The sequence below is a fragment of the Numenius arquata genome, chromosome 1, assembly GCF_964106895.1.
Source record: "Numenius arquata chromosome 1, bNumArq3.hap1.1, whole genome shotgun sequence".
Lineage (NCBI taxonomy): Eukaryota > Metazoa > Chordata > Aves > Charadriiformes > Scolopacidae > Numenius > Numenius arquata.
Genome location: NC_133576.1, coordinates 139,968,224 through 139,988,650, shown reverse-complemented (window position 1 = coordinate 139,988,650; position 20,427 = coordinate 139,968,224). Strand labels below are relative to the sequence as shown.

Genomic DNA, 20,427 nt, shown 5'->3' with positions numbered 1-20,427 from the left:
TCATAAATTGAAGATTTCCAACACCGCGTTGACTTAAAGCATATGTTAGTGAAACATGTCTCTGCTTTGCAGACAATTTTTGTACTTATGCAGTACAAGCAGATTTAAAACAAGCAGGGAAAGTGTGCTGCCGGGAACAATCCAGCGGTGACGGTAGGGTCATTTAGATGACTTAATAGGTCTTTTTTATTTTATTTTTTTTTTTCCTAGCTATCTGTATTAAATCAATGATTCATATAAATCGTGCCAAAGGGAGTTAATTGTTATTACATGGTATAAAAAGCTGCCAAACTACGGGCAAAACTCTCCTCGCCGTGCGTGAAATGAAATGGAGTGACGTTGCGATCGCTGAAAGCGTGAAATGGCTGAACCTTTCATCCCTTCCCGACGGCCTGAACTGAAAATGCCGCAATAACGGCGGGGGCAAAGAAATTTTGGAAGCGGAGGCTTAGAGGTTGTGGCAGATTTTTGTAGGATCTGATCAGCAGTATTTATAGGATCTGGTCAAAACCTGTAAATACTTAAACGGTGGGTGTCAGGAGGACGGGGCCAGTCTTTTTTCAGTGGTGCCCAGTGACAGGACAAGAGGAAACGGGCACGAACTTGAACATAAGAAGTTCCGTCTAAACATGAGGAGGAACTTCTTTCCTGTGAGGGTGTCAGAGCCCTGGAAGAGGCTGCCCAGAGAGATGGTGGAGTCTCCTTCTCTGGAGACATTCAAAACCTGCCTGGACACGTTCCTGTGCAACCTGCTCTGGGTGGACCTGCTTTGGCAGGGGGTTGGAGTGGATGATCTCCAGAGGTCCCTTCCAACCCCACATGAATCTGTGATTCTGTTTTGGGGTTGTGGTGGTTTTGGAGGCTTTGGCACATTCGGAGGTTCTCCAGAACGTGCAACAAAAAACTGAACGTGAAATACCCGGCTGAAGGAGAATATTGTATTTCTCCGTCGCCCGGATCTGCAGAGGAATTTAGGAATTTAACTTCATCGCTTCAGTAGGAATTGAGCTCCTAAATATCTTTGAGGGATTAGGCTGCAGTCTATGTAATATGGTTTATTTCTTATGTGTACAAGAGGGGCACTGCTACCGTTCTCTCTCTTGCAGGAATGTTATAAAGAAAAATACTTCAGATAGGTGGGGGTTTTTTTGTGGTTAGATACTGAGAAGATGAGGCCATGTGGGTATCTAATTAAGATAGCTATGGGCAGGGTAATGAGCTTGGCTCAGAATATGTTCTCCAGGCACATTTTCAGGGCTGTTTGAAGATGAATTGTAGCTTCTCCAAAAGAGGGTACATCAAGGGCGCTTGAGCAGAAGATGATAAGCTTTGGTGCTGGCCATTGTGTGCTATTGCTTTGGAATATTTTTCACTGTAGTCAATGAAGAGGAAAAAAAAATTATCCGTCATATATTTCTTAATTTCAGTATGGACTTTGGACAAAAATTGACATAACCCTTTCCTAGGGAAGTTCAATGTGCTCTGGCAGCCCAGAAACCCCATCCCCAGCAGAGTGGCCAGCAGGGCGAGGGGGGGGATTCTGCCCCTCTGCTCCGCTCTGGGAAGACACCCCCTCAGTGCTGCCTCCAGCTCTGGGGCCTCAGCACAGGAGAGACATGGACCTGTTGGAGCGGGGCCAGAGGAGGCCACGGAGATGCTGGGATGGCTGGAGCCCCTCTGCTGGGAGGACAGGCTGAGAGAGTTGGGGGGGTTCAGCCTGGAGAAGAGAAGGCTCCAGGGAGACCTTGGAGCCCCTTCCAGTCCCTAAAGGGGAGGGCTCCAGGAAATCTGGGGAGGGACTCTTGATGAGGGAGGGGAGCCATAGGAGGAGGGGTAATGGTTTGACACTGAAAGAGGGGAGATGGAGATGAGATGTGGGGAAGAAGTTGTTTGCTGTGAGGGTGGTGAGAGCCTGGCCCAGGTTGCCCAGAGCAGCTGTGGCTGCCCCATCCCTGGAGGGGTTCAAGGCCAGGTTGGATGGGGCTTTGAGCAACGTGGTCTGGTGGGAGGTGTCCCTGCCCATGGCAGGGGTTTGGAACTGGATGATCTTTGATGGTCCCTTCCAACCCAAACCATTCTACGATTCTGTGATTCTGTGATTCTAAGTTGCATTTTGAATGAAAAAAGATAATATAATGAGGAGAAAAGGCGAGAGTGGAAACAGTGGCTATTGTGTAAAGGAGAATGGGTAAAAGATAGATTTTTAGGAATTGTTTGGATTTTTTGTGCAAGGAAAAGTAGTTTTCAAAGTAGGAGAAAGTGTGGCAAAATGTAGAGGAGTAGTGGAAAGTGTAGGGAGGAGATGGAGGTCCAGGGTGAGACAGAGGAGGACAGCTGGAATGGAGATGGTGGGGTGGAAGAAGCACTGAGAGCAACCTGGGGTCCCTTGGAACGAGTACACGGATTTATTGGAGCTGATGGGGAAGTTGAAGAGTACCCTGACACGCTAGGAACTTAGGAAATGGCGTTCCTGAAAATGGTGAAACTCAGCACTCCGTATCTACTAAATAATTAATGACGGATAATTTCTGGCCTGCTTAGTGACCTGACCTGATTGCGGGATAGGAAATGTGTGGGGTAAGGATTAGAGTGCTTTTAGGCATGGTCTTTGCTGGGATTGGCCATGAGTGGAAGAGCAGATGATTAAAGTCCTTTAGGAAAGCTGTTACGGGGCTGGAAGAAAGCTTTTTCTTTTTCCCTAATATAAGCAAGATTTTTTTTTTTTTAAGCCATGTGTGATATTCAAGGTGAAATATTTGTAGGTGCGTTCCTATGACCTCTTTAAGGACTGGTGGCTATTCCTTTAAATTCCGACTAGCTTTTTCACTAATATCTGCGTCTCTCTGCGTGGCAAAGGGAATCAAGTGAAGAAAAATAAAGTCTATGGTGCAGAAATTGCTAATGACTTCCAAAGGCAGGAGAGATTGGGATTCCTTCAAACAAGTGCTTAATAGACCTTAGTGAAAGTAACGTTGACTTAACTCGTTTTTAATTGCTTTTAAGCTTATTTAAAAGTGAGTTTGCTATTGAAAAGATAAGAAATTAAAGTCCTTGAAAAATTGTGGTGAGCTTTGGAAGTAGCTTTATGGAAAAGCAGTCACCCACCTTAAAATTATTTTTATTGCTACCTAATCTGTATTAGTAGCTCAATTAACCACTTGATTAAGTGGATCTGATCAATGCTTATAAATACTTAAAGGATGGGTGTCAAGAGGATGAGGCCAGTCTTTTTTCAGTGGAGCCCAGTGACAGGACAAGAGGTAACAGGCACAAACTTGAACATAAGAAGTTCCATCTAAACATGAGGAGGAACTTCTTCACTTTGAGGGTGGCAGAGCCCTGGAAGAGGCTGCCCAGAGAGGTGGTGGAGTCTCCTTCTCTGGAGACATTCAAACCCCGCCTGGACATGTTCCTGTGCAACCTGCTCTGGGTGGACCTGCTCTGGCAGGGGGTTTGGACTAGATGATCTCCAGAGGTCCCTTCCAACCCCCTATCATTCTGTGATTCTGTGATTTAAGTGTAGTTCGGTCCAGGGATGCTGCTCAGATACGTCCCGTTTACAAAGTTATTGAGAAAGCTGTTCAAAAGCGTTGGTCCCACTGTCATCCCTGAGGGATGCCACATGCAACCAGCCACCAGCTAGACTTGGGGCCGTGGACAACCGCCTTCCCAGTCTGAGAGCCCCACCAATTTTCCATGCACCTTGTAGCCACGCTGGGGAGCTACGAAGGGAATGGGTAGATTCCAAGGATATAATGGTGGGAGATGGGGCTCGATGGGGCTTTGAGCAACCTGGTCTAGTGGGAGGTGTCCCTGCCCATGGCATCTTTAAGGTCCCTTCCGACTCTAACCATTCTATGGTTCTATGATTCTATGAGATCATAGAATCATAGAATGGTTTGGTTGGGAAGGGACCTTTAAGGGCCATCTAGTCCAACCCCCTGCCATGAGCAGGGAGATCTTCAACTGGATCAGGTTGCTCAGAGCCCCATCCAGCCTGGCCTGTAATGTTTCCAGGACATGTGGAAATGGTGCAGTGGTGGGACACCATGTGGAAAACCTTGCTAAAGTCCCGGTAAGTGCCACCCGCTGTGCTCTTGTCATACGCAGAGCTGGTCACCTCCCTGCCAGAGGCAGTCAGGGTGGGATTGCTGTCATCCCTCAAATTTGGTATCGAAAAGCCTTGCGCTGATGTTGGCCACCTCCCTCAGCATCCTTGGACGTGTCCTGGGGACTTCTGTGTCCCCGGCTTATTTAATTAGTCCTTAATTTAGTCCTATGTCAAGGGTAGAAGCAGTCTCCCCAAACCCTGCTACCGGGCAGTGTTTTCAGCCTGATTCTTCTCATAGAGTTTGGAGATTTAGGAAAAATCTTCTTGAAAGACAGACTGTATGAATTGAAGTAGATTATTAAACTAGACTAGAATGTAATGTTGTTTTCTATTCTAAACATTGTAAAATGAAAATCAAGAACGAGTGCGTTTGTCTCCAGAGTGTATTTTTCTGGATTACAAAATGTAGCCGATGTGGTATAAAGCAACATTTCTTTGTAAACCGGTGTGTTTGAAAGACTGGCCTTATAAGAATTAGTTTTGGGTTTTTTTTTGTTTTTGTTTTTGTTTTTTTTTTTTTTAAATAGATGTAACTATAAAACCAAATCAGATTCTCCAAGTTTGTTTCTGTTTCTCTTATCTGCTGATGGGAGTTGAGATTAGAGCGATTGACTCGAATACCTCGAGTCCACCCATCCTGCCGCGCTGTCGGCTCCCAGCTCCCCACCTGGATCCTCTCCGGTGCTGAAATCCAGGGCTCCACAACAGCCACACGGGCAAAACGCCACTGAGATGTCCCTAAAACTTGTCTCTTTGCCAATCTTTGACTCTAAAAGCAAACCCTCCACTTTTCCAGTGGATTAGAGTATTTCATAGAGTATTTTATTGAGTATTTTATAGAGTATATTAGAGTATTTCTGCACCTGGGGAGGAAGAACCCCAGGCACCAATACAGGTTAGGGATGGATCTTCTGGAAAGCACCACTGAGGAGATGGATCTGGGAGTCCTGGTGGATAGCAAACTTTCCATGAGCCAGCAATGTGCCCTTGTTGCCAAGAGGGCCAATGGGATCCTGGGCTGCATAGGGAAGAGTGTGGCCAGTAGGTCGAGGGAGGTCATTCTCCCCCTCTACTCTGCCCTGGTGAGGCCACACTGGAATACTGCGTCCAGTTCTGGGCTCCCCAGTTCAAGAGAGACGGGGAACTACTGGAGAGAGTCCAACGTAGGGCAACTAAGATGATTAAGGGATTGGAGCATCTCCCTGATGAGGAAAGGCTGAGAGAGCTGGGGCTCTTTAGCCTGGAGAAGAGAAGGCTGAGGGGAGACCTTATCTATGTTTACAAGTACCTAAAGGGTGGGTTGAAGGAGGATGGAGCCGGACTCTTTTCAGTGGTTTCCAGCGATAGGACGAGGGGCAACGGGCACAAGCTGGAACATGGGAAGTTCCATTCAAATATGAGGAAAAACTTCTTTCTGGTGAGGGTGCCAGAGCCCTGGAACAGGCTGCCCAGGGAGGTGGTGGAGTCCCCTTCTCTGGAGATCTTCAAGACCCACCTTGATGCAATCCTGAGTGATGTGCTCTGGGCAATCCTGCTTCAGCAGGGGAGTTGGACTAGATGATCTCTAGAGGTCCCTTCCAACTCCGAAAAATTCCGTGATTCCATGATTTTTTTTTTTAATCAGTAACTGGTGAGTAAGTAAAAATGGGGTTGGGATTTGCTGCTTTGCCTGATCTCCCTCTGCCCTTCCAGCCTTGATAGGACATCCTTCAGGCAGGAAAGTAATTAGAATCATAGAATCATAGAATCATAGAATGGCTAGAGTTGGAAAGGACCTTAAAGATCATCTAGTTCCAACCCCCCTGCCATGGGCAGGGACACCTCTCACTAGAGCAGGTTGCTCAAAGCCCCATCCAGCCTGGCCTTGAACACTTCCAGGGATGGGGCAGCCACAACTTCCCTGGGCAACCTCTTCCAGTGCCTCACCACCCTCACTGTAAAGAATTTCTTCCTTATATCTAATCTAAATCTCTTCTCTTCCAATTTAAAACCATTGCCCCTTGTCCTGTCACCACTCTTCCTGACAAAGAGTCCCTCTTCAGCTCTTCTGTAGGCTCCCTTCAGATATTGGAAGGCTGTTATAAGGTCTCCCTGGAGCCTTCTCTTCTCCAGGCTGAACAACCCCAGCTCTCTCAGTCTGTCTTCATAGGGGAGGTGCTCCATCCCTCTGATCATCCTCGTGGCCCTCCGCTGGACCCGTTCCAACAGGTCCATGTCCTTTCTGTGTTGAGGACTCCAGAGCTGGACACAGTACTCCAGGAGGGGTCTCACGAGCGCAGAGTAGAGGGGCAGAATCACCTCCCGAGACCTGCTGGCCACACTTCTCCTGATGCAGCCCAGGACACGGTTGGCTCTCTGGGCTGCCAGTGCACACTGCCTGCTCATGTTGAGCTTCTCATCCATAAGCACTCCCAAGTCCTTCTCCTCGGGGCTGCTCTCCAGCCATTCTCCACCCAACTTGTATTTGTGCCTGGGGTTGCCACGTCCCAGGTGCAGGACCCTGCACTTGGCTTGGTTGAACTTCATGCAATTTGCACGAGCCCACCTCTCCAGCCTGTCTAGGTCCCTCTGGATGGCATCCCTTCCCTCCAGCGTGTCAACTGCGCCACCGAGCTTGGTGTCATCAGCAAACTTGCTGAGGGTGCACTCTATCCCACTGTCCATGTCACCGACAAAGATGTTAATTCTAACAATATAGTGGAAGAAATGATGTAAAAGGGAGGTGGGGCTGGGGGTGATGCTCAGCCTCAGCAGATGAATACCCACCTTAGTCACTTCTTTTTCTTGCAAGCTGAGACAACAGGATGTTCCTGGAGGAAGGATGATGCCCAACTTTGCCAGTTTTAATGACTTCCGTACTTTTCTTACATCTCGATACCACACTCACATCCTGTATGTAACAAAAAAGGTTGCTCTGTGTGATGTTTAATATTCTGGCTTTACAGAACCCTTTAATTTTAGCAACTCCTTTGCACGCCTTGAGGTTTTGAGTTGTGTATTTTGATGTTGAGGTTTCATGGATGCCCATGAGGTTGATAGTGAAGCACGTGTGTGTGTTCCCGTGCTGCTTCCAGTCCCTTTTCACCCTCTTCTTCCAAAAACTTTCTTTCCTCCAGACTGGCCAGAGTCATGGCTGGTGATTCATAGATTCATAGATTCATAGATTGGTCCAGGCCGGAAGGGACCTCCAAAGGTCATCTAGTCCGACCTCCCCACAGTCAGCAGGGACACTCCCAACTAGACCAGGTTGCCCAGGGCCTCGTCGAGCTTCACCTTGAATATCTCAAGGGAAGGGGCCTCAACCACCTCCCTGGGCAACCTGTTCCAGTGTTCCACCACCCTCATGGTAAAGAACTTTTTCCTAATATCCAATCTAAATCTCCCCTTCTCCAACTTAAAACCATTGCCCCTCGTCCTGTCACTGCAGGCCTTTGGAAACAGACCCTCCCCAGCCTTCCTGTAGCCCCCCTCAGGTACTGGAAGGCCGCTATGAGGTCTCCCCGGAGCTTCCTTTTCTCCAAGCTGAACAACCCCAGCTCCCTCATTCTGTCCTCATAGCAGAGGTGCTCTAGCCCCCTTATCATTTTGGTGGCCCTCCTCTGGAGCCGCTCCATCAGGTCCATGTCCTTTCTATATTGAGGGCTCCAGACCTGCACACAGTGCTCCAGGTGAGGTCTCACCAGAGCAGAGTAAAGTGGCAGAATCACCTCTCTGGATCTGCTGGCAACACTTCTTTTGATGCAGCCCAGGATGGGATTGGCCTTCTGGGCTGCGAGATCCCCAACCTGGTTCCACCAACTGGACAGGACAAGTGCCAGAGATGGGTCTTCTTGGCAGGAGCAAGCTCAGGAGATGCAGGCAGTCATAGAATGGTTCAGGTTGGAAGGGACCTTAAAGATCATCCAGTTCCAAGCCCCTGCCATGGGCAGGGACACCTCCCACCAGAAGAGGTTGCTCCAAGCGCCCTCCAACCTGGCCTTGAACCCCTCCAGGAATGGGGCAGCCACAGCTTCTCTGGGCAACCTGGGCCAGGCTCTCACCACCCTCACAGCAAAGAAGTTCTTCCCCACATCTCATCTCAATCTCCCCTCTTTCAGTGTCAAACCCTTCCCCCTCCTCCTATGGCTCCCCTCCCTCATCAAGAGTCCCTCCCCAGCTTTCCTGGAGCCCCCCCCTTTAGGGACTGGAAGGGGCTCTAAGGTACTGGAAGGCTGCTATATTTTCTTTCTTCGGGTGAAGTATTTTTCTTGGGAGTTTCCCTCCTCCTCTTCTGCCCGTTCCCATTGCTGGGCTCCCTTAACTCTACTGGTACAAGTATCCCACCAGGGGCCATATGGTGAACCAGAGCAGTGAACAGCAAAAAAAAAAAAGGTTATTTTTAACCCGGATCAGATCTCTGAGCTGGTTTGCTCTACAGCTCCAAAGCAGTCCTGTTGGTACAAAAGGAACTGGCAATTTTTGAGGGGAGGAAATTCGGGAAGGCGCTTCCAGCCAGTAACGTCCCTGTGGTTTCCTGCCATGTTTTCTGCCTTCCAAAATTATTTCTTTCCATGCCTTTATTTCCTGCTAGGTATTTTCACAGATGTTTTGGCTTCCAATTCCTCCAGGTGGATCTCAGCTGATATTTTTTTTGCCAATACCTCTGGTTTCACAGGGTTTGTTTTTTCAACGTGCCTTGAGAAGAACTGAACTCGGCTCCATTCTGGATAATCTCTGTACATTCGTTAACATTTTGCCCTGTTCTTCTTTAATTTAGATACTACATGTGTTAGGCTCTTTGACAAATGTCTCCCGTTTCCTCTCAGTGGTATCTCCTTGCTCCCAACACAATTCCACACCCTTTATTATTGCCTTTAAGCTATAGTCCTTTAATTATATTCACTGCGTGAGTGAAGGTGTCTGAATTAACTTCAGACTGAGACACTGTCAGTGCTTTTCCCAATGTCTGAATAGATTCTGTCATCTCGTTAATCGCTTTTCTGTAACGATGTGGAGGCTTGTGTTCGAGTGTTTTTCTTAGCTTTTATTTTTTTTTTTTAAATAGAGGGAAAGGTCAAACTGAGGCTGAAAGGTTTAATTTGATTTTGAAGACCATGGCTGCATATGATTTTTTAATACTGAAACTTTCTGAAGACCTGGACAGGCTGGAGAGTTGGGCAGAGAGGAACCTGATGAAATTCAACAAGGGCAAGTGCAGGGCGCTGCACCTGGGGAGGAATAACCCCAGGGACCAGGACAGGTTGGGGGTGACCTGCTGGAGAGCAGCTCTGAGGAGAAAGACCTGGGAGTCCTGGTGGACAACAGGATGACCATGAGCCAGCAATGTGCCCTTGTGGCCAAGAAGGCCAATGGCATCCTGGGGGGCATCAGGAAGAGTGTGATCAGCAGGTGGAGGGAGGTCATCCTCCCCCTCTGCTCTGCCCTGGTGGGGCCCCATCTGGAGCACTGTGTGCAGTTCTGGGCTCCCCAGTTCAAGAACGACAGGGAACTGCTGGAGAGGGTACAGAGAGGGCTACAAAGATGATGAAGGGACTGGAGCATCTCTCTTACGAGGAGAGACTGAGGGACTTGGGGCTTCTTAGTCTGGAGAAGAGAAGACTGAGGGGGGATCTGATCAATGCTTTTAATTACTTAAAGGGTGGGTGTCAGGAGGATGGGGCCAGTCTTTTTCCAGTGGTGCCCAGGGACAGGACAAGAGGGAACGGGCACAAACTTGAATGTAAGAAGTTCCATCTCAACATGAGGAGGAACGTCTTTCCTGTGAGGGTGTCAGAGCCCTGGAAGAGGCTGCCCAGAGAGGTGGGGGAGTCTCCTTCTCTGGAGACATTCAAACCCCGCCTGGACATGCTCCTGTGGGACCTGCTCTGGGTGGACCTGCTCTGGCAGGGGGTTGGACTAGATGATCTCCAGAGGTCCCTTCCAACCCCGTATCATTCTGTGATTCTGTGATAAGCCTGATGTATGAGGCGATGCAACCTCAATGTCAGCCCCCTCTGCTGCCCCGAGGGATGTTTATTCACTAATCTCAGTCAATTTAATTTTATTTATTGGAGCCCAGAAGATCCCTTTCCGTTTTGCTGGGTTTGGATACTCAGAGGGTTAAACACTGCTGTGGAATAGGCTTTAAAGGAAGGTGCCTGGCTGCAGACAAGCATCGTTAGACCTTGTCCAGTTGGATTTTTAGCTCTGAATGTTTTCCTCTTCTTTCAAAAACCTCGGTCTGGGTGAGTGTCCTGATGGATGGCCCTGCAATTTGAGGGACTCAAGTGGTGCGGAAGGTTTCTCAGATGGAAAATTGGCTCATGAGGGAAGTTTTGCAGGGCTGTCTGACTGAATAAAGTTATTTTTTTCACTGGAGAATGCTGTATTTTCACTCTCCAGCCCGTCAAACACTTAGTGAATATTTTTATCTTCATTCAGTAAGTAGTTGTGGAGTTTATTTTTAAATGAATTATTCTACCACTATTTTATCATAACAATCTGCAATCCACCGAGGCAGGTTTTTAATCACCACGTTCTAATTAATTCTTAATCTATTTTATAATCCACATACCCAGCTCCAACCATTGCAGTCCACTTCTATAGAAAGAAGAACAAAAGTACTGGATAAAAAAGGCGACCTATAGAAGAATCATTGTAATAAGAACATAATGGTATAGGAACTAAAACCAAAGCAGCAAATTAAATATTGGTCTTAGGAGGGGAGGATAGAATTAAAATGAAAAATATTATTTCCCCACTTGAAATACCGCGTGTAGTTGATGAGGACTTGTTGGAACTGGATCACCTTTAAGGTCCCTTCCAACCCAAACCATTCTATGATTCTAAGATATTTGAGACCAAGTTTTCTTACTGAGCAGCTGCAGTAATCTTACAAAGAAACGTTAAAAAGATTGAAACTTTTTCACTCCCAGAAGAAAATGTGAGGGGAGGGAGGACTTCATTACGGAGCAGGCAGCAGGAACCCTGCTTGGTTTTCTTTGCTCAAACTTGATGGAGGTAAATTGCTTTAAAAGCTTAGAGTGTGTAATCTAATAATTAGGAAATTAGAAGTTAATGGGAAACTTGTGCGATATGTGTTCTGCGTTAATTAATGAATTTATTCAGCAAGTTGGGGCAACTTTGGCTCTAGAAAAAGAGTTGACAAGGGTTGGTAGGAAGTCGAACGTAGTAAACGGGAGCTGGAAGAGTCTCAACTCTCAACCGAGATGGTTTTCCACTTGCAAAAATCTGGTGTACAAGCGAAGGCGGCAAAAATCATAGAGTCACAGAATGGTTCGGGTTGGAAGGGACCTTAAAGATCATCAAGTTGCAACCGCTGGGCAGGGACACCTCCCACTGGACCAGGTTGCTCCAAGCCCTGTCCAACCTGGCCTTGAACCCCTCCAGGGATGGGGCAGCCACAGCTTCTCTGGGCAAAAATCTGTAAGGACTGAAGGGAGAAGGTTTAGCAACATCTTTTATCTTTTAAAAAAAACAAATAGGGCCCCTCATCACCAAGAAATAAGCACCTCCCAAACTCCATAAAGCATCTAATTACCTTCTTCATGTGTCTCAGCTGTTGGTGGCTGGCAGTGCCCCTGCCCGTAGAGGAGGGTGAGGGGTGGATGAGGATGGTTCCAGCATCTCTCCCAGACCCTCTAACATCCAGATCATAATTTAAAATGAATAAAAAGAGCCATAGTACTTACCAAGCACGAAAGCATTTTCTAGTTAGTGAATATTTCTCCTTTTCTTCTTTCTATATTTCATTTCAGGAAAAAATACGTCATTTTTTCAGGCAGTCCCACCTATGGTAATGTTGTCAGCTCGATAACTGGGGTAACTGGTGCTCTGCCTTCGCTAAAGGAGGTGGATTCCAGGTTTCCATCAGTGTGAGATCAGCATTTGGCTTCCCGTGGTACCAAGGGATGATGGTGATACCTCCGTCAGCTCTGAAACTGAGCCTGGAAGAGCTCGCTGGGCTGGCAGGAGCGGGAAAAGGAACCTGTCTCTCTTGGGGAAGGCAGGGCCGTTTTTTCTGTATTCTTGAAGTCTTTGCTCCCCGTTCTTTTAGTAGGTGGAAAAAAACCCCAGTTTAGATTTAGACACAAACAGAAAAAAAAGAATATTAACACCGATGAGGAGAACCCTCTTCTTCCCTAGCACTCTTCCCCAAGGAAGCAGTGACTGGATAGGGATTTGCGTGCTGGATAACTGCTCCTTTTGATTTCTAGATGCTTTGCACTCGCTTTTAAGGGAGCACATGGTTTTTTCCTGGTGAGGTCCCATCTGTAGCACTGGGTCCAGCTCTGGACTCCCCAGTTCAAGAAGGACAGGGAACTGCTGGAGAGGGTACAGCAGAGGGCTACGAAGATGATGAGGGGCCTGGAGCATCTCTCTGATGAGGAAAGGCTGAGGGACTTGGGGCTTTTTAGTCTGGAGAAGAGAAGACTGAGGGGGGATCTCATCAAGGGTGGGTGTCAGGAGGATGGGGCCAGTCTTTTTCCAGTGGTGCCCAGTGACAGGACAAGAGGAAATGGGCACAAACCTGAACATAAGAAGTTCCATGTCAACATGAGGAGGAACTTTGTACTTCTAGTGGAAGACCTTGATTGAGACTGACTGCATTTCTGCAAAATATATTTAAATTTTGTGTGTATGTGCCATCGCTGTGGTTAGAGAATGTGGCAGGGCAGGACTCCAGCTGAAGCGGGTAGGAGATGGGGGTATAGCACGAAGCAAGAGAGTATAGTGAGGAATCTGACACAGCTTCAATTACATTTGAGGTCTCTGGGGAGACCTCATAGCAGCCTTCCAATATCTGAAGGGAGCCTCCAGGAGAGCCGGAGAGGGACTCTTTGTCAGGAGATGTAGTGACAGGACAAGGGGTAATGGTTTTAAATTGGAAGGGGGGAGATTTAGATGAGGTATTAGGAGGAAATTCTTTCCTGTGAGGGTGGTGAGGCACTGGAACAGGTTGCCCAGGGAAGCTGTGGCTGCCCCATCCCTGGAGGGGCTCAAGGCCAGGCTGGATGGGGCTTTGAGCAACCTGCTCTAGTGGAGGTGTCCCTGCCCATGGCAGGGGGGTTGGAACTCCATGATCTTTAAGGTCCCTTCCAACTCTAACCATTCTATGATTCTATGATTCTATGCTTTGCGTCTTGCACCTTCTCACACAGAATCACAGAATTGTAGGGGTTGGCAAGGACCTCTGGAGACACCCCCTGCCAGAGCAGGGTCACCCAGAGCAGGTTGGACAGGAATGAGTCCAGGTGGCATTTTAATAACCCCAGAGACGGAGACTCCATGCCCTCTCTGGGCAGCCTCTTCCAGTTCAAGAGAAGTGAAAGATCCACGTGAAACTAGGTTTCTTTGGTGTTTGTAATGATTTGAATGATTTTTCTTTAATTAATAAACCATCTTAACCATTTATGACCAGTTTTTGCATGGTGGTGCCCAGGGATAGGACAAGAGGTAACGGGCACCAACTTGAACATAGGAAGTTCCATCTAAACATGAGGAGGAACTTCTTTCCTGTGAGGGTGTCAGAGCCCTGGAAGAGGCTGCCCAGAGAGGTGGGGGAGTCTCCTTCTCTGGAGACATTCGAACCCCACCTGGACACGTTCCTGTGCAACCTGCTCTGGGTGGACCTGCTCTGGCAGGGGGTTGGACTAGATGATCTCCAGAGGTCCTTTCCAACCCCGTATCATTCTGTGGTTCTGTGATTGTGTGACTGAGAGCATTCGTGGTGATATGGATGTAGAGACAGTTGGATGCCTCCATCTCCATGCGGCTCATCACAGCTCCTTTCTGCAGTTATTATGAATCTAATCGTTTTGACTTCTGGTCAAGAAAAACTAGAAAAAGGAGCAAACTCCCCCCCTCCCCAAGAAAGGGTGATTCTGCTGAGTGTCTGTGTGACAGCACAATACAAAAAGCTATTGATGCTGTCGCAGCTAAAGAAAGATCCCACCAACGAGGTTAATGGGAGGTGGGTACCGTATTTCTCTCCGTCTCTGTAGCAGCTAGAGATGAACAAAAAGGTGAATTTCTGATAATTCCTCGGCGTTCAAGTTCACTGCAATCCTGTTCTCCTGCTAAGTCGAGGTGATTTCTGGAAACCCTCATGTATTCAGCCATGTTGGAACTGTCTGGAGAACCTTTAGTATTTGCTAAGCAGAGTTTATTGACTTCCTTGGCCATACAGGGATAAAGATGTAAAAATGTTCCAAAACTCGGACTTGAAGCAAATTTAGTTATCAAACCAGCTCTGCTAAATGACAGCAACGGAAAAGGCATTGAAATTCAAGGTGGAGAGCACCTCTGAGGAAAAAGACCTAGGAGTCCTGGTGGACAACGGGATGACCATGAGCCAGCAATGTGCCCTTGTGCCATCACGAAGGCCAATGGCATCCCGGGGGGCATCAGGAAGAGTGTGACCAGCAGGTGGAGGGAGGTCATCCTCCCCCTCTGCTCTGCCCTGGTGGGGCCCCATCTGGAGCACTGTGTCCAGTTCTGGGCTCCCCAGTTCAAGAAGGACAGGGAACTGCTGGAGAGGGTACAGCAGAGGGCTACAAAGATGCTGAGGGGCCTGGAGCATCTCTCTGATGAGGAAAGGCTGAGGGACTTGGGGCTTCTTAGTCTGGAGAAGACTGAGGGGGGATCTGATCAATGCTTTTAATTACTTAAAGGGTGGGTGTCAGGAGGATGGGGCCAGTCTTTTTCCAGTGGTGCCCAGGGACAGGACAAGAGGGAATGGGCACAAACCTGAACATAAGAAGTTCCATCTCAACATGAGGAGGAACGTCTTTCCTGTGAGGGTGTCAGAGCCCTGGAAGAGGCTGCCCAGAGAGGTGGTGGAGTCTCCTTCTCTGGAGACACTCAAACCCCGCCTGGACACGTTCCTGTGCAACCTGCTCTGGGTGGACCTGCTCTGGCAGGGGGTTTGGACTCATTTCGAGAGGTCCTTTCCAACCCCAGATCGTTCTGTGATTCTGTGTAAAAGTGGTGAAAGAAGGATCATTAACCCCATGGTTGATGCTGGGCCTGGTCTTGCTGATGAGGGGTCCTTTTCATAAAATTGCTAAAAGGTAGAGGAAGACTCGGGGGAGGTGGTTTTTCTCCCACCTTTGCTTGGACCCAGATAGTTTTCTGCTTTTTTCTTGCCACAAAAGGAGTCACTTGTTTAATTTTACAAAACGTTACTGAAGCTGTTGGAACTGAAACTTGCAGACCACGTCTTCTTGATAAATGACTGCGTGTATTCCTGGAAGGAAGTTAAAACGGGGCTGGGTTATATTTGGTGCCTCCCGAAGCGCTGAAGCTACTTTGGGTACAGAATGTGCTCAAAGAGAGACTTAATTTGCCACTGGAGAGCTTGATGCGATGAGATTTGTCAAGTCGTCGTTTCTGCTGAAATCCACTTACGCTTTTTTCTCTCTCCTAAAGGTTTTTGTGTATATATTTTACAGTTGTGTCTTTGAACTGGGGGTCCGTCAAGGCAAGTGAAAAAGCCTAAAACCGGGATTAAATTCCAAGCAATGAATGTGCTTGTTGTAAGGTGGTAATACAGAAGTGAACCATCTATACAACACGTGGGAATATTACTGAGCCGTTTCCTTGAGCGCGCTCACGCTTTTGGTAGCAACAGTGTTGGGATTATCTGGACCTTTGAGCATCAGCAGGGTGGATTTTGACTTCTCTCATCTCAGGTGGCTTCTCGATGGTTGCCTGCAGTTGGCGATTCCAGGAACTTCAGTCAAAAATTAAGAACCAGTGGAAACGAAGATTGGATATTAGGAAGAAATTCTTTGCTGTGAGGGTGGTGAGAGCCTGGCCCAGGTTGCCCAGAGAAGCTGTGGCTGCCCCATCCCTGGAGGGGTTCAAGGCCAGGTTGGAGGGGGCTTGGAGCAACCTGGTCTGGTGGGAGGTGTCCCTGTATGGAACTGGATGGTCTTTAAGGTCCCTTCCAACCCAAACCATTCTATGATTCTATAATTTATCTTTTTTTTTTTTCTGTTCAGTTCCAATTTCATGTTGTTTCCTTTTCTGGGCTTTCAGGGCCTCTTGGTGTAACGCTGTAGGAAAAGGTGGGATGGATCGACCCTCCCAAAGGAACTCTCAGTTATTTTACCGGATTCAATGTTTTCTGTGGCCTGTTTTCTCCCTGAGAGTGTTTTTTGAGTGAATGTAAACTAATACTGGATCAGTGGTTGGAAGCAATGAAAAAATATTTAATGTAAACCTTTTGGTGCTGGGTTGATTAAAATAAACAACTGTTAGAAGGAGCACTGGGCCTGGTTTGTGAACAGTAGGTTTTCTGTTCCTCTGTCTAATGCATAAAGCATGTGGAGCTGCTTGAGAGCTTTTTTTGTGTGTGCTGTACTTTATTCGGAGGTATTTCATTTTCACTTCTCTGGGCTTTTGTGTCAGCCGGGAAGGGAGGGTGTAGGAATAACATGTAAATCTGTTTTTGGCCTTTTCAGTCCTGAATCCTGACAAATAGCTGGTTAGCAAGGATTGAAATCACAGAATCACAGAATGATCTGGGGTTGGAAGGGACCTCTGGAGATCATCCGGTTCAACCCCCTGCCAAAGCAGGTCCACCCAGAGCAGGTTGCAAAGGAACATGTCCAGGTGGGGTTTGAGTGTCTCCAGAGAAGGAGACTCCACCACCTCTCTGGGCAGTCTCTTCCAGGGCTCTGCCACCCTCACAGGAAAGAAGTTCCTCCTCATGTTGAGATGGAACTTCTTATGTTCAAGTTTGTGCCCATTCCCTCTTGTCCTGTCCCTGGGCACCACTGGAAAAAGCCTGGCCCCATCCTCCTGACACCCACCCTTGAAGTATTTATAGGTGTTGATCAGATCCCCCCTCAGTCTTCTCTTCTCCAGACTAAGAAGCCCCAAGTCCCTCAGCCTTTCCTCATCAGAGAGGTGCTCCAGGCCCCTCATCATCTTTGTAGCCCTCTGCTGCACCGTCTCCAGCAGTTCCCTGTCCTTCTTGAACTGGGCAGCCAGGAAATGGAAGCTTGAACTTTTTCTCTCCTTTTGAAAGCTGAGAAGACCCTGGTTGTGATTTCACCCGCTCCTGGTCCTGTTTGTTTCTGGTTTCTGTGCAATTCTTCAGCAGAGCGTTGGCGAAGCATCGTTGATGTAGACGTTGTGCAGGACGCCCCATGTGAATATTCCACCCAAAGCCATTGAGCTGCCGCCAAAAGATTTCGTGTCATGATTTGAAGGGGCAAACGTTGAATTTCTGCTGTCTTTCTTCCTTATATCTCTAGTGATGGAAAAATGTACCCTTGGTATGTTTAGGGGAAGGCAAATTGAGATTTTTTTTTTTGTAGGAGAGCTGCAGTAAATACACATAGTTATTTCTCTAATGAAATGGGGGGGACAAACCATTCACATCTTTTTTGTGACAGCCGGTCTTGTAGCCAGCTCCCGACTCCCTTCTCTCTCCTCCTCTCCATCGCTCCTCCTTTTTTGTCTGCATCTCTTACGTCTACCCTTTTGCTCTGGTGGAGATAAAGACCACTTTTTTCTAGAAAAAGCCGTGTTTTCTGTCGGAGAGGTTTGGCCGCGGAGCCTCACGGATATCTCTCTCTCTCTCTCTCTCTCTGTTGGTTGCTGCTGCAGAGCTGTGGAATGCTGTGAAGACTCACTGCCCTGCAGCCCTAGGCAGACTCCTCTCCGGATCATCTCCATCCGAAGGAAGCTCATCTCCAAGAGGTACCAATTCATGTTTTATGTGTGTCCTTCGACTGTAGAACTTGAGTTTAGATACTCCTCCAAACACCTCCCAACTCCCGTGCCGTGGAGACCGCAAGCGTTGATTAAAAAGCGTCGGTGTTTGGTACGAGTTGGACCTTTGCTTGTATTAAGTGAACTTTGGTACGGAATTACATTGCATTTTAAACTAAGCAAGTCATTTCTGCATCAGGAAACGCATAAGCTGAAACCCCAGGAACGCCGTATGTCTAGCGTTATTTTATTGTCTTGATTTATAAAGTCAATAAGCCTAAGGTAATCAGCAGACTGGAGTAGAACACGCAGTAGGTATGTGCTGCTAGAAAGAACTGTGAGAGTTAGGGTATTTTTTTTTTAGTGTTTATTAGTCTTAATATCTTCTTAGTAAATAATTTATTTTTATTTTATATTAAAAAGAAGGCAAAAAGTACTACTCGTGTTCGCTAGCTGGGTCAGAATCAGTGAGTTGGCAAAGGCATGATTCCTGGTATAAATTACTCTCATTTGCCTTTAGACAGGCAAATCGTTTTCTTATAGTTTATGTTTTTTAAAATATAAACTTTGCAGTGTTATGCGGGCTGTAAATTGGTTGGAGCAGCTTCGATCTTCCCTATTTATTTTTGCATATGGTGCTTAACGTTACGAGACCTGAACGGGTGTCTAGGCATTTATAGATAGGAAAATAAAATATATTATAATAGTAGTATAACGTGATATACACCTAGATATTAAATACAAACGTGCCACTTCAGGAAATCCCTGTGTCGCACGCTGTTAGGGGCTGGAAAGTTTGCTGGGGAAATGTCACCTTATGCCTGCCCCGCGCTGAGATTTTCCCCTGGGTGTTCCCACGTGGTTGTTGAAGTGTCAGCCTGACCCGACCCAGCTCTTTTTGTGCAGAAGTATGGAAAAACCGGGGTTGACTCTTTTTTTGCCTCCCCCCACCCTTTTATATGTTTTGCTGCTTGCTTGCTGACGTGAACTTTAAATATCAGCTGCCAGGATACCCACTGAGTGTTCTGCTCCTACTCAAGTCAGATTTGCTGAAAACCAGACGCAGACAGTCCTGACGGGTGCTCTCTGCGCTTGGATCCACTGCACTGCGCCGGGATCGAACATTTCGGCGTGTTGGGACCCCTATTCTCCCAATATTTTAGCATTCGGAAGCGCTCCAGCCCTGCTTTGGAAAAACCTGCCCTGATTTAGATGCCTGTTCTTTGGGTACGGAGAAAATCAGGCTGTTGGTTCTTTCTCATCCCACCCTCAGCAGCTCAACCTGACTCAGGTGGGACGGGACACAAAGTGCCAAACATTTCAGAAAAGCTTTGCTTCCTCCTTGCTTGTGCTCGTCCCTGAAACAACAATGATGGGCCCCTTTCCGTCTCCCTCACCCTTTTGTTGAATATCGTGAAAAAAGGATAAAGGGGGGGAAAAAAAAAAGGACCTTTATGCTGCTCCTGTCCCTGTTTTCTGCCCACTGCCTCCAAGGTGAAGAGACACAGTTGGGGCTAAGCTGCTTTTTCTGGGCCTGAGAAACAGAGGTCCAGGGCTACAGAAGGGAGAGAGATAAAGCCCAGGGTGCCCGATGGATGGGTTGGGAGGTAGGGAGAAACCAGAAGTCGGAGCTGAGTTTCTCAGACTGGAGAATTGGGACTGGCATTGGTGGGAGAACTGGAAGACAAGCTGTTTTTTCAAATGAGAGCACGTTGTTAAGTGGTGGCTTTGCACGAGAAAGAGAACTTCTGGTCCAAGGGGCTCCTGGTCCAATTCAGCTCCACGTTAAGAAATTTAAGTTCAAGCTTTGTGTGTGCTGGGTGTCTGGAGCTCCCAGTTGGTCCCTGGAGATCTCAAGATTGGAACTGATGGAGCCTGGAGAGATTAGGGTGACTGAACTACTGGTTGTCCTCTTCAGGTCAGTCGGGGTTGCTCTCCAGGCTGTGACTGCTCTGCTTGGGATCTCCGTCAGCCACTTCGTTTACTTTTCAGGTGTCTTTATCTTGGATTGAGCCTCCCCCTTTCATTCATGATGGTAAATAGTGTTCAGAAATCAAAAGGCAGAAGAAATGGAGTTAAACTCTTGCATGTGTGTGTGCCCGACCTCCTAAATTAGTTTACTTAGTCTGGGTTATTTCCTGCTCGGGAAGTACCTCACTCCCCCAAATCCTAAGTGGAATTCCAGGAATTAAATAGTTAATCACTGCATGTGTGTAAAATCCACGTGTATCTAAAAATACCACTCTTATCTGTCTAATGGTTTGGTTTGATGTAAATATTTTTAAAAGTGCTTTTACGTTAGGCTGGTTTTTAGACTGTGGAATTTGGTGTGTGGTTACTGGGGCCTGGACTTTATTCTTTTGCTCCGTTCACCTCAACGTTCCTGAACTCATAGGGAAAATTTCTGCTCTTTAGTCTCCTAACCATTTATGCCAGTTTGGTGATCTTCGTTGGACTGGGAATGCCCCAAGTCCAGAGCTGAAGGAAAGCAGCATACCAGCAGGTGATGGATACTTCTCTGTGTCGGGGCACGACTATCTCACTTAATGGATTTTGTTTTCTACTGCACGAGCAAAGCCTTTCTTCACACA

General features: G+C 47.4%; 1 protein-coding gene across 2 annotated transcripts in view; it reads left to right on the top strand.

Moving 5' to 3' along the window:
* The window catches only part of FAM168A (family with sequence similarity 168 member A), a 261,845-nt gene that overhangs the window by 52,093 nt on the left and 189,325 nt on the right, over nucleotides 1-20,427 (top strand). For both annotated transcript variants that reach the window (XM_074152155.1, XM_074152163.1), the window contains exon 2: nucleotides 17,732-17,824. The gene's annotated coding sequence lies outside the window, so the exon portion shown is untranslated. The remainder of the gene's footprint in view (nucleotides 1-17,731; nucleotides 17,825-20,427) is intronic.